Genomic DNA, 9,602 nt, shown 5'->3' with positions numbered 1-9,602 from the left:
GCAGCATGCCAGGCCTCCCTGTCCATCACCAACCCATGGAGTTCACTCAGACTCACATCCATTGAGTCAGTGATGCCATCCAGCCATCTCATCCTCTATCGTCCCCTTCTCCTCCTGCCCCCAATCCCTCCCAGCAACAGAGTCTTTTCCAATGAGTTAACTCTTCACATGAGGTGGCCAAAGTACTGGAGTTGCAGCTTCAGCATCAGTCCTTACAATGAACACCGAGGACTGATCTCCTTTAGGATAGACTGATTGGATGTCCTTGCAGTCCAAGGGACTCTCAAGAGTCTTCTCCAACACCACAGTTCAAAAGCATCAATTCTTTGGCGCTCAGCTTTCTTCACAGTCCAACTCTCACATCTATACATGACCACTGGAAAAACCATATCCTTGACTAGATGGACTTTTGTTGGCAAAGTAATGTCTCTGCTTTTGAATATGCTATCTAGGTTGGTCTTAACTTTCCTTCCAAGGAGTAAGCGTCTTTTAATTTCATGGCTGCAGTCACCATGTCTCCTTAGTGTCCACCAATCTGTGAAAATTTCTCAGTCTTCCCTTTTCACTCATGACCTTGACACTTTTGAAAAGTATTTTGTACAGTTTGGTTTTGGTGGAATGTCCCTCAGTTGGGGTTTGTCGGATGTTTTCTTGTGAGTGGACAGAGTTATGCATTCGGAAGGTAAAATGTCACAGAAGTGTTACACCCTTCTCATTGAATCATGTCAGAGGGTACATGATATAAATATGATTTATCACTTGGATACTTTATTACTTGAATTCATTGTATCACTTGTATATGGTGGTGTTGCCAGGTTTTCCCACTGTGAAGTTGTTATATTTCCATTTTCATAATCTTCATTTGAGTATGTCCCTATATTCAGCCAACACTCAAGGGGAAGGAAGTTAAGTATCACCTCTTGAATAATGAAATATAAAAAGAAACTGTGGGATTTCCCTTGTGGTCGAGTGGTTTACAATCTGCCTGCCGATGCAGGAGACATGATTTGATCCCTGGCCGGGGAAGATCCCACATGCCTCAAAGCAACTAAGCCCGTGCACAACTACCGAGCCCACGCTCTGAAGCCCATGAGCCGCAACTACTGAAGCCCGAGGGCCCTACAGCCTGTGCTCTATGAGTTAAGCCACTGAAGTGAGAAACTCTTGAACCACTGGAGAGTAGCCCCCGCTCTTGGCAACTAGAGGAAAGTGCAAAGCAACAAAGACTGAGCACAGCCAAAAAATAAGCAAAATTTTAAAGATAAATGGAACTGTGGATATATGTTAAAACCATCAGAGTTTTAATAAATATTCTGGGGGAGATACTTTGAGGTTATGTAAACATTCTATTTCTTCTTAAAGCTTTGCAGATTTTGAGGATAAAAAAAGAAAAATGGAAGAAGTCATTTTAGAATGGACAGAAAACACGATAGTATTTGCTGGGCAATATGCAGTGTTCATTTGAGGTTCAGGATCACCAATTCAAAGTTAAATCCATCAACTACATTGTGTGATTTACTCCAACAACAACCAGCTGTTTGGGTGCAAGCTGAGGTAAGAAGTTGGGTTCAACCAGAATGGTTTATTTTAGGCCAGTATGACAGAAGAGAGAAGGACAAGATTGTTAGGGAAGATACTTGCAAAAGTGGGATGAAAATGCTGGGCCATGAGACATAAGCAGGGTTTGAAAGTAAAGAATAGAGAGGAGAGAGAAGCAGCTGCTGAACAATGTTGAAGATCTGTGACAATGTGAGTTCTTGAGTAAGGGAGCTGGAAGGACAGAAGATGATAGGAGGGACTTCAAAGGAGCTGAATGTTTAGATGGAGAAAAGGAAAGTGATTGGAAATGGCAAGTGGCACATAACTATCCTGCTGGGCCCTCAGGTGCTCAGGATGTGAGTGCCTTCTACCTGACTGGGCTTCTTAGGAGATGGGATGATCAGGGACCGCCGGGTTCACTTACTGTCACAAGATTGAGGGACCATTCAAACGAGAGGTGGCTAGCCGGATGTTTGATGGTGACAGCCTGGAGTTGCAGAAGGCACAGTTTGGGTGGAAGAGTTTGGGGAGAGCAGAGAATGGTTGTATCAGATTAAGTGATGAACTCAGGAATTCTGGGATGAGTGTCCAGTGTTTTTTTCTTTTTTTTTTTTTTTAATGTTTTCATTTATTTGGCTTCCCCGGGTCTTAGTTGTGGCACTTGGTATATTTAGTTGTAGTATATGGGATCTGGGTTTCCCTGGTGGCTCAGCTGATAAGGAATCTGCCAGGAGACCTGGGTTCGATCCCTTGGTTGGGAGGATTCCCTGGAGAAGGGCATGGCAACCCACACCAGTATTCTTGCATGGAGAATCGCTACAAACAGAGGAGCCTAGTGAACTACAGTCCATGGGGTCACAAAGAGTCGGACACGACTGAGCAACTAAGCACAGCACAGCATATGGGGTCTCACCCCCCAAGTAGGGATCGAACTGGGGCCCCTTGCATTGAATGAGAAATCTTAGCCACTGAACTGCCAGGGAAGTCCCAAGTGTCCAGTGCTGGGTCGCCTAGAGAGCTTGTTTTCCTGGCAGTGACTGAGGCAAATGAGATATAAAACATAACAGGATTAGCCTGACAAGCTCTTGGAGAGAGATGGGAAATCAGCCTGAGCTTGTGGATTTTGAATAGTTAGTGGAAGGTCCAGGAGCTTCAGGATGACTACTCACACCCGCAGAGGGTAGTGGTGGTGGCAGTCTTGTGGGGTGCAGTGGCCTTGGTCTCTCTGAGAGGTATGGTAATGTAGGGGCTATGGGGTGGTCATCTTAGTGAATAGCCGCCTGAATGATTGAGTTGTGACCATTAATAAATACTGGGCTTCTATTTTGTGTATGAGTTAATTCAACAGTGTAAAAAGAATAGTGTTCTTCTTAAAGACAGCTGAGAGAGGAATTAGGTGGTTCTAGAAATTGTATTCTGGCCTAGACAGAAGGAAATAAGTGTAGCAAACACAGATGGACCTTAACCTTAGCCTTATCAGGATCAGAGAGGGGTGAGGTCTTTATGATGGCTCATTTATCGTGTTGGCAACCGCCCTGATGCAACCTGAGAGCTTTTTTTTCAAACAGTATTCATGTTTAATGGCATCTCTGAAGCCACCAAGTATACATACACAATTGTGAGGAACTTCTTTATCCTGGTAACTACTGGACAAGGTCCAACAGGACTGTGGCCTTGGGTTCTCATGCAGCTGGTTGAGAATGAATGCACAGGCAGCTCGCAAGGCATGATGAGGAAACAACAAAGGAAAAGAAAAATTCACACCTAGATTTGCTGTCCTTTCTGGAATTATCTTTATCTCCCAATAGGGACTTGAGATGTCCCTAGAAAATCAAAATGTGTGATAAGAAAGAACTAAATGTCGCAAACTTAATTTCACTGGTACTCCTACTCAGGATGAATGAATTATCAAGTGTCATAGTCCAGATGAACTATACACAGTACACATCAATACAGTCAATACTGACTCAGAATGTACTCGGTTTGATAATGTTCCAGGAAGTCTGGGCTGTCTTGTATCTTAGTGCTAAGGATCAGCAGTCACTGAGGACTGAGTGAGGAAGGCAGGGGGAGAATGATTGCCTTGAATTGGTGGAAGGAAGTGAAAGAAGGAAATAACAAATGTGGATAGAGGAGGAGGGAGGGAGGACAGGATGCATCTTCATTGGTTCCCTGTTTGTAAAAGGAAAAAAAAAAAAAGAAAGAGAACTTCCAGGAGTTTGTAGGGAGATTTTGTGATAAAGTAATGACCACATTTCCGTTTGCACACAGGATTTATTAGGTGATCTAGCAGCAGGTTGCAATAGGAGTGGTGGCGATGATGATGATGATACAAAGTCCTGTAGAGAGCAGACCTACAGTTAGCATTTTCCCCCATGGTTAGCAACTGACAGAACCTGCCAGAATATAGCTGGGAGCTGATGTGTGGTGAGTTAAGTCACTTAACACAGATGGAGCACTGTTAGGGACAAATTTCTATCTCCTCTTTGGTCAAAAAGACAGCCCAGAAAAAAACAGCTTGTGGGTCTAAATGCTGCAAGTTCAAAGAATATCTCAGACTCATGAAGGGTTAGTAAGCCATCTGGACATGAAGGACATCACACTTTGCTTCTATCCTGAGGAACAGCAGGCTTTGTAGGAGAAAGTTGCAGGTGCGTGGGATGGAGATTGCTAACCAGTGGAATTTCACAAGTATAGATAAGTAGCTCTATTTCACAAGCAGCTCAGTTTGTATGTCACCCCAGCTAGTTCACCCCAGTAGAAACAATCCATCTGAAAGCAGAGGTAAATTCATTCAGGGGCTTAAAATAGGGGCAAAGAAGGTGAAAGTTGGCCTATGAGTAAGCCTTCAGTTCAGTTCAGTTGCTCAGTCGTGTCGGACTCTTTGAGACCCCATGAATCACTACACGCCAGGCCTTCCTGTCCATCACCAACTCCTGGAGTTTACCCAGACTCATGTCCATTGAGTCAGTGATGCCATCCAGCCATCTTATCCTGTGTCGTCCCCTTCTGCTCCTGCCCCCAATCCCTCCCAGCATCAGGGTCTTTTCCAATGAGTCAACTCTTCGCATGAGGTGGCCAAAGTACTGGAGTTTCAGCTTCAACATCAGTCCTTCCAATGAGTATTCAGGACTGATTTCCTTTAGGATGGACTGGTTGGATCTCCTTTCAGTCCAAGGGACTCTCGAGAGTCTTCTTCAACACCACAGTTCAAAAGCATCAATTCTTCAGCGCTCAGCCTTCTTCACAGTCCAACTCTCATCCATACATGACCACTGGAAAAACCATGGCCTTGACTAGACGGACCTTTGTTGGCAAAGTAATGTCTCTACTTTTCAATATGCTATCTAGGTTGGTCATAACTTTCCTTCCAAGGAGTAAGCATCTTTTAATTTCATGGCTGCAATCAACATCTGCACTGATTTTGGAGCCCCTAAAAATAAAGTCTGACACTGTTTCCACTGTTTCCCCATCTATTTCCCATGAAGTGATGGGACCAGATGTCATGATCTTAGTTTTCTGAATGTTGAGCTTTAAGCCAACCTTTTCACTCTCCTCTTTCACTTTCATCAAGAGGATCCTTAGTTCCTCTTCACTTTCTGCCATAAGGGTGGTGTCATCTGCATATTTGAGATTATTGATATTTCTCCTGGCAATCTTGATTTCAGCTTGTGCTTCTTCCAGCCCAGCATTTCTCATGATATACTCTGCATATAAGTTAAATAAGCAGGGTGACAATATACAGCCTTGATGTACTCCTTTTCCTATTTGGAACCAGTCTGTTGTTCCATGTCCAGTTCTAATTGTTGCTTCCTGACCTGCATATAGGCTTACTCAAGCCTTAAGAGGATCCAAAATTATAATATTTCAGGATCAATTGGAGGGTAGAGGAGATAAAATGATTCTGTTTTAATCAATAGTCAAACCGTGGGGCTCCATTCTGGTTCTGTGGAGACTCAGTTTCAATAAGTCAGAATTCTTAAGGTTCTCAGCTGATGAGCTTCCAGCTTCAGCAGCAAGATAGATACTGACACAAAAACTCTAGTGTGTAGAATTAATAGGATCATGGTTGGGCTGGCCTCTATGTAATTCTACATCATTGTAAATGTTGATGAAACAAGCTGCTTTCTCTTTTTCAGCTTTTTTGTTTGTTTGTTTTTTTATTCTTCTTACCCTCAAAGGTTTTCAGAGCCTTATTTGGCTACTGACAAGAAATCTTCCTTAGTGGTTTGTTAATTCAGCTGACCATTTAGAAAAGAAGAGAAGAGAAAATGAACATTTGGTAAGCACTCACAAGGTGCATTTTTCACAGTATCTTGTGTAATCTTCACAGAGACTGGATCATTTATTTCCATTTTACAATAAGAGAACTGTTTAAGCAAAGTTGAGTAACACCCACAATCCCATTTGTGAATGGTGGTGCCAAGGTTTGACCCTAGGAATATGTAACACCAAAACCTATACTCTTTCCCCATGGAGCTCCATCCAGTGTAGCTTCAGGGCTATCAGCCCTAAAGCTTATTGTCTTAGTTGTCAAAACTTAGAGAAATTAGATGAGCTCTGGCAGTTAGTAACTTCGGACTGATTCCTAAAGGAGCTTGTAGTTAGGTGTTTATCTTTACAGGGGACCTTCGTTCTTTAAAGTGAGATGTCATACTTTCTAACACAGAGACTACACAATATTTTGTACTTTGCTTACTTCCTGCAAAAACGCCCATGAGAATGAAAGTAATAAAGCAGCCAAGCCCTTACAATCATAGGAACCCTCCCTGTCTTCTTCCTGCTGGGGGTTGGTAGAAGAGAGAGGACCCTGTCTGGTAGCCATGACCTTCCCACTTAGTCTGGGATGCTGCTAACCCTAGCAGCAACACCCTAGCAGACAATTTATAGAAAAAAATTTTTGGAATTGTATATGTGGAGGCACTTAAGCACAGGTATGTCATATACACATGACTCAGAATTCAAAAGCTGTATTGGTTGTGGGTCAAGGGCCTTACCACATCGGCCCATCTCTCCATGATTTTTGAGGCTTGAGGTAATAAAGCCCTCTGATTCCCTCCCAAATTGTTTCTCCTTTCCTCCCCTGCTTTGGTTTTCATTGCAATTGCAATAAAATCAGCACTCGTTTCTGAAAGTAGAACAGGCGGCAAAGAGCACTGACCTAACCATTAGTCACCACTCAGACAATGCTCTGAGTGTAACCTTGGACCAATCATTTGCCCCCCTGGTCAGATGGGAATTAACTCTAATACTTGGTTCATACACAGCAGTGCTGGGTTAGTTTTCGAAAGCTCTAGGCTATAGCTTATTTCAAGATAAGCCCTCTGCCTCAATTAGACATTCCTAGCCCCACCCTATAGGTGCCCAGCCCGGTGGACTCCTGCTCTGTGCTCCACCCCTCATTTGTCACAGCCGCAGTTGGGGTGTTCCATGTAATCTGGACCCCAAAGTAGGATGCTAGGTTCTGTAGTTGTTTCCCTGGACACAGTCTTAGACCCAGGTCCCTGCTACGAAACTATTAACGACAATGTGCTAGTGAGTGACAGCTCCCAGGTTAGAAATTTATATTACATTAAAAAAATTTTTTTTAATTACTCTTCAACTTTTTTGCCATGCTACATGGCAAGTGGGATCTAGTTCCTTAACCAGGAATCAAATCTGTGCCCCCTGCAGTAGAAGTATGGAGGCTTAACCACTGGATCACCAGGGAAATCCCTAGATATTTACATTTTAATTCAGGCCTTCTGGGGACAATTTGTATCCAGAAGAGGCAAGTGATGGTAGGACTCTTAGCCACAAAAGCATGTCTTTGAGGGAGGTGTTTGAGGTAGCATGGTTTTTCAGTACCTATCAAATCATTGATTAATTTGTTGCATAATACACATATACTAAGTACTTATTATTTCATTTATACAACATTGTCTTAAGCGTTAGTGGCATCCAGGGAGTAATTAATGGCATCCAGGAACTAAAGGACATAAGGCCTGATGCCAAGAACCTTCAGCCCCGTTGGGAGAGATTTGACACAAACGAAGTTAAAAAATGAAGATCTGCATATTAACACCAGACAATAATACTAGCATACAACATTAAACTTTAAATGGATCATGAGACTAAGTTCTGGGAGTTTGTAAACTAATTCCCAGAAGAATCTCTCAGGGAAAGTTAAATGCTTTTCTTTCAGGACTCCAAAGTTCAGCCTGGATACTGATCTCCTTAACAGCAAATAGAATGGTCGTTATTTGACCACATTCATTGCAGACTCTTTATGGGGAAGATTCCAAGACTTTAGGTCTTTACAGATGAGGATCCACAAGAAACTCACTGACGTGCGCAGTTCTTCTGAGATTGTTAAGCAGATCACTTCCCTTGCATTCAGCCAGGAATCGAGACTGAAGTCACCATTGCTGATGCTTAAAGCAACTTTTCAATAAATTGATAATCATATGTCTTTAAAATATCTAAAACTGATTTATAACTGTAAAATTAACACAAGCTTGGAGAAATATAGAAAAGTATAAAGAAACAAGTTATATAAAAAGAAGAAAACCACAATCACCCATAAATCCACATATAACATATATTTTTCTAGAATATTTGTTGGTATTCATATTTAGAATATTATAGAACATTTGGTTTTAAAATACTGGATCACTGGGACTTCCCTGGTGGTCCAGTGGTTAAGAATCTGCCTTCCATTGCAGGGAATGTGGGTTTGATCCTTGGTCGGGAAAGTAAGATCCAAAATGCAGTAAGGTACAGCCAAAAAAGAAATTTGAATCATATGGTATATAGTTTTATACACTGCATATTTAACATTATATCATATTTTCCATGCCATTAATTATCCCTGAAAAACATGATTTAAATTTACATGATTTATAATTTACTGCATAAATTCCATTGTATGAATATGCTATAATTAAGCAATAATTTCCTTAATCTTTCCAACATTTAGGTTGCCTCCATCTTTTCAGTGTTACATGCGATGGAAAAGACAAATGTATTTTCTTCATCAGATGAGTTTTTGAAATCGAATTAGTGAGTAAGAGGATGAGAGCATTTTTAGCTCCTTTATACTTATTTATAAATTGCTTTCCAGACAATTACTCTATTTAAGCTTCTCTCTATTGGGCATGAGTGTGTGATTCATTGGACCCTCATTTTCACTTACTGTTACCGTCTTTTAAATCTTTGTCAATGTGCTAGACAAAAAAAAAAAAAAAAGGTATCTAACCACTGTTTTAATTTGTATTTCTTTGATAACTAAAGATATTAATTTATTAACCATTTGCTCTTTCTTTTCTTTATATTATGTGTAGGTGTCCTTTGAATATTTCCTATTGAAATCTTAGTGGTTTTAAAAATAAATTTTATCAGCACTGGGTGGGAAGAGGGGGAATTAGACAAAGGCGATCAAAAGGTACAAACTTCCAGTTATGAAACAGTAGTATCCTTAGGGGTCTTCCTGGGGAAAGACACCCTCCTCTGTGTTCCCCATTTCTCATTTGTAGAAAAGCTTTAGCATCCTAGTCTTTCCCCAAATTCCAAGGAGCAAATATAATCAGAAAAGTGAGGAAAATGCAGAAACAAAGGAAAACAATCAAGTAAGACAAAATGATAACAGTTTGGCTGTAAAACAAAGTCTAGGGCCTTTAGTTCCTCATCAAGGACTGGTTCCATCCAGTCCCATCACCTCATGGCAAATAGATGGGGAAACCGTGGAAACAGTGGCTGACTTTATTTGGGGGGGCTCGAAAATCACAGCAGATGGTGACTGCATCCAAGATATTAAAAGACACTTGCTCCTTGGAAGAAAATCTATGACCAACCTAGACAGCACATTAAAAAGCAGAGACCTTACTTTGTCAACAAAGTTCTGTCTAGTCAAGGCTATGGTTTCTCCAGTAGTCATGTATGGATGTGAGAGTTGGACTATAAAGAAAGCTGAGCATCGAAGAATTGATGCTTTTGAACTGTGGTGTTGGAGAAGACTCTTGAGAGTCTTTGGACAGCAAGGAGATCCAACCAGTCTATCCTAAAGAAAATCAGTCCTGAATATT

The sequence above is a fragment of the Capra hircus genome, chromosome 11 (assembly GCF_001704415.2).
Source record: "Capra hircus breed San Clemente chromosome 11, ASM170441v1, whole genome shotgun sequence".
In the NCBI taxonomy this organism is placed as follows: domain Eukaryota; kingdom Metazoa; phylum Chordata; class Mammalia; order Artiodactyla; family Bovidae; genus Capra; species Capra hircus.
The sequence above is the reverse complement of the archived record's forward strand: the minus strand, read 5'-3'. Positions refer to the sequence as shown.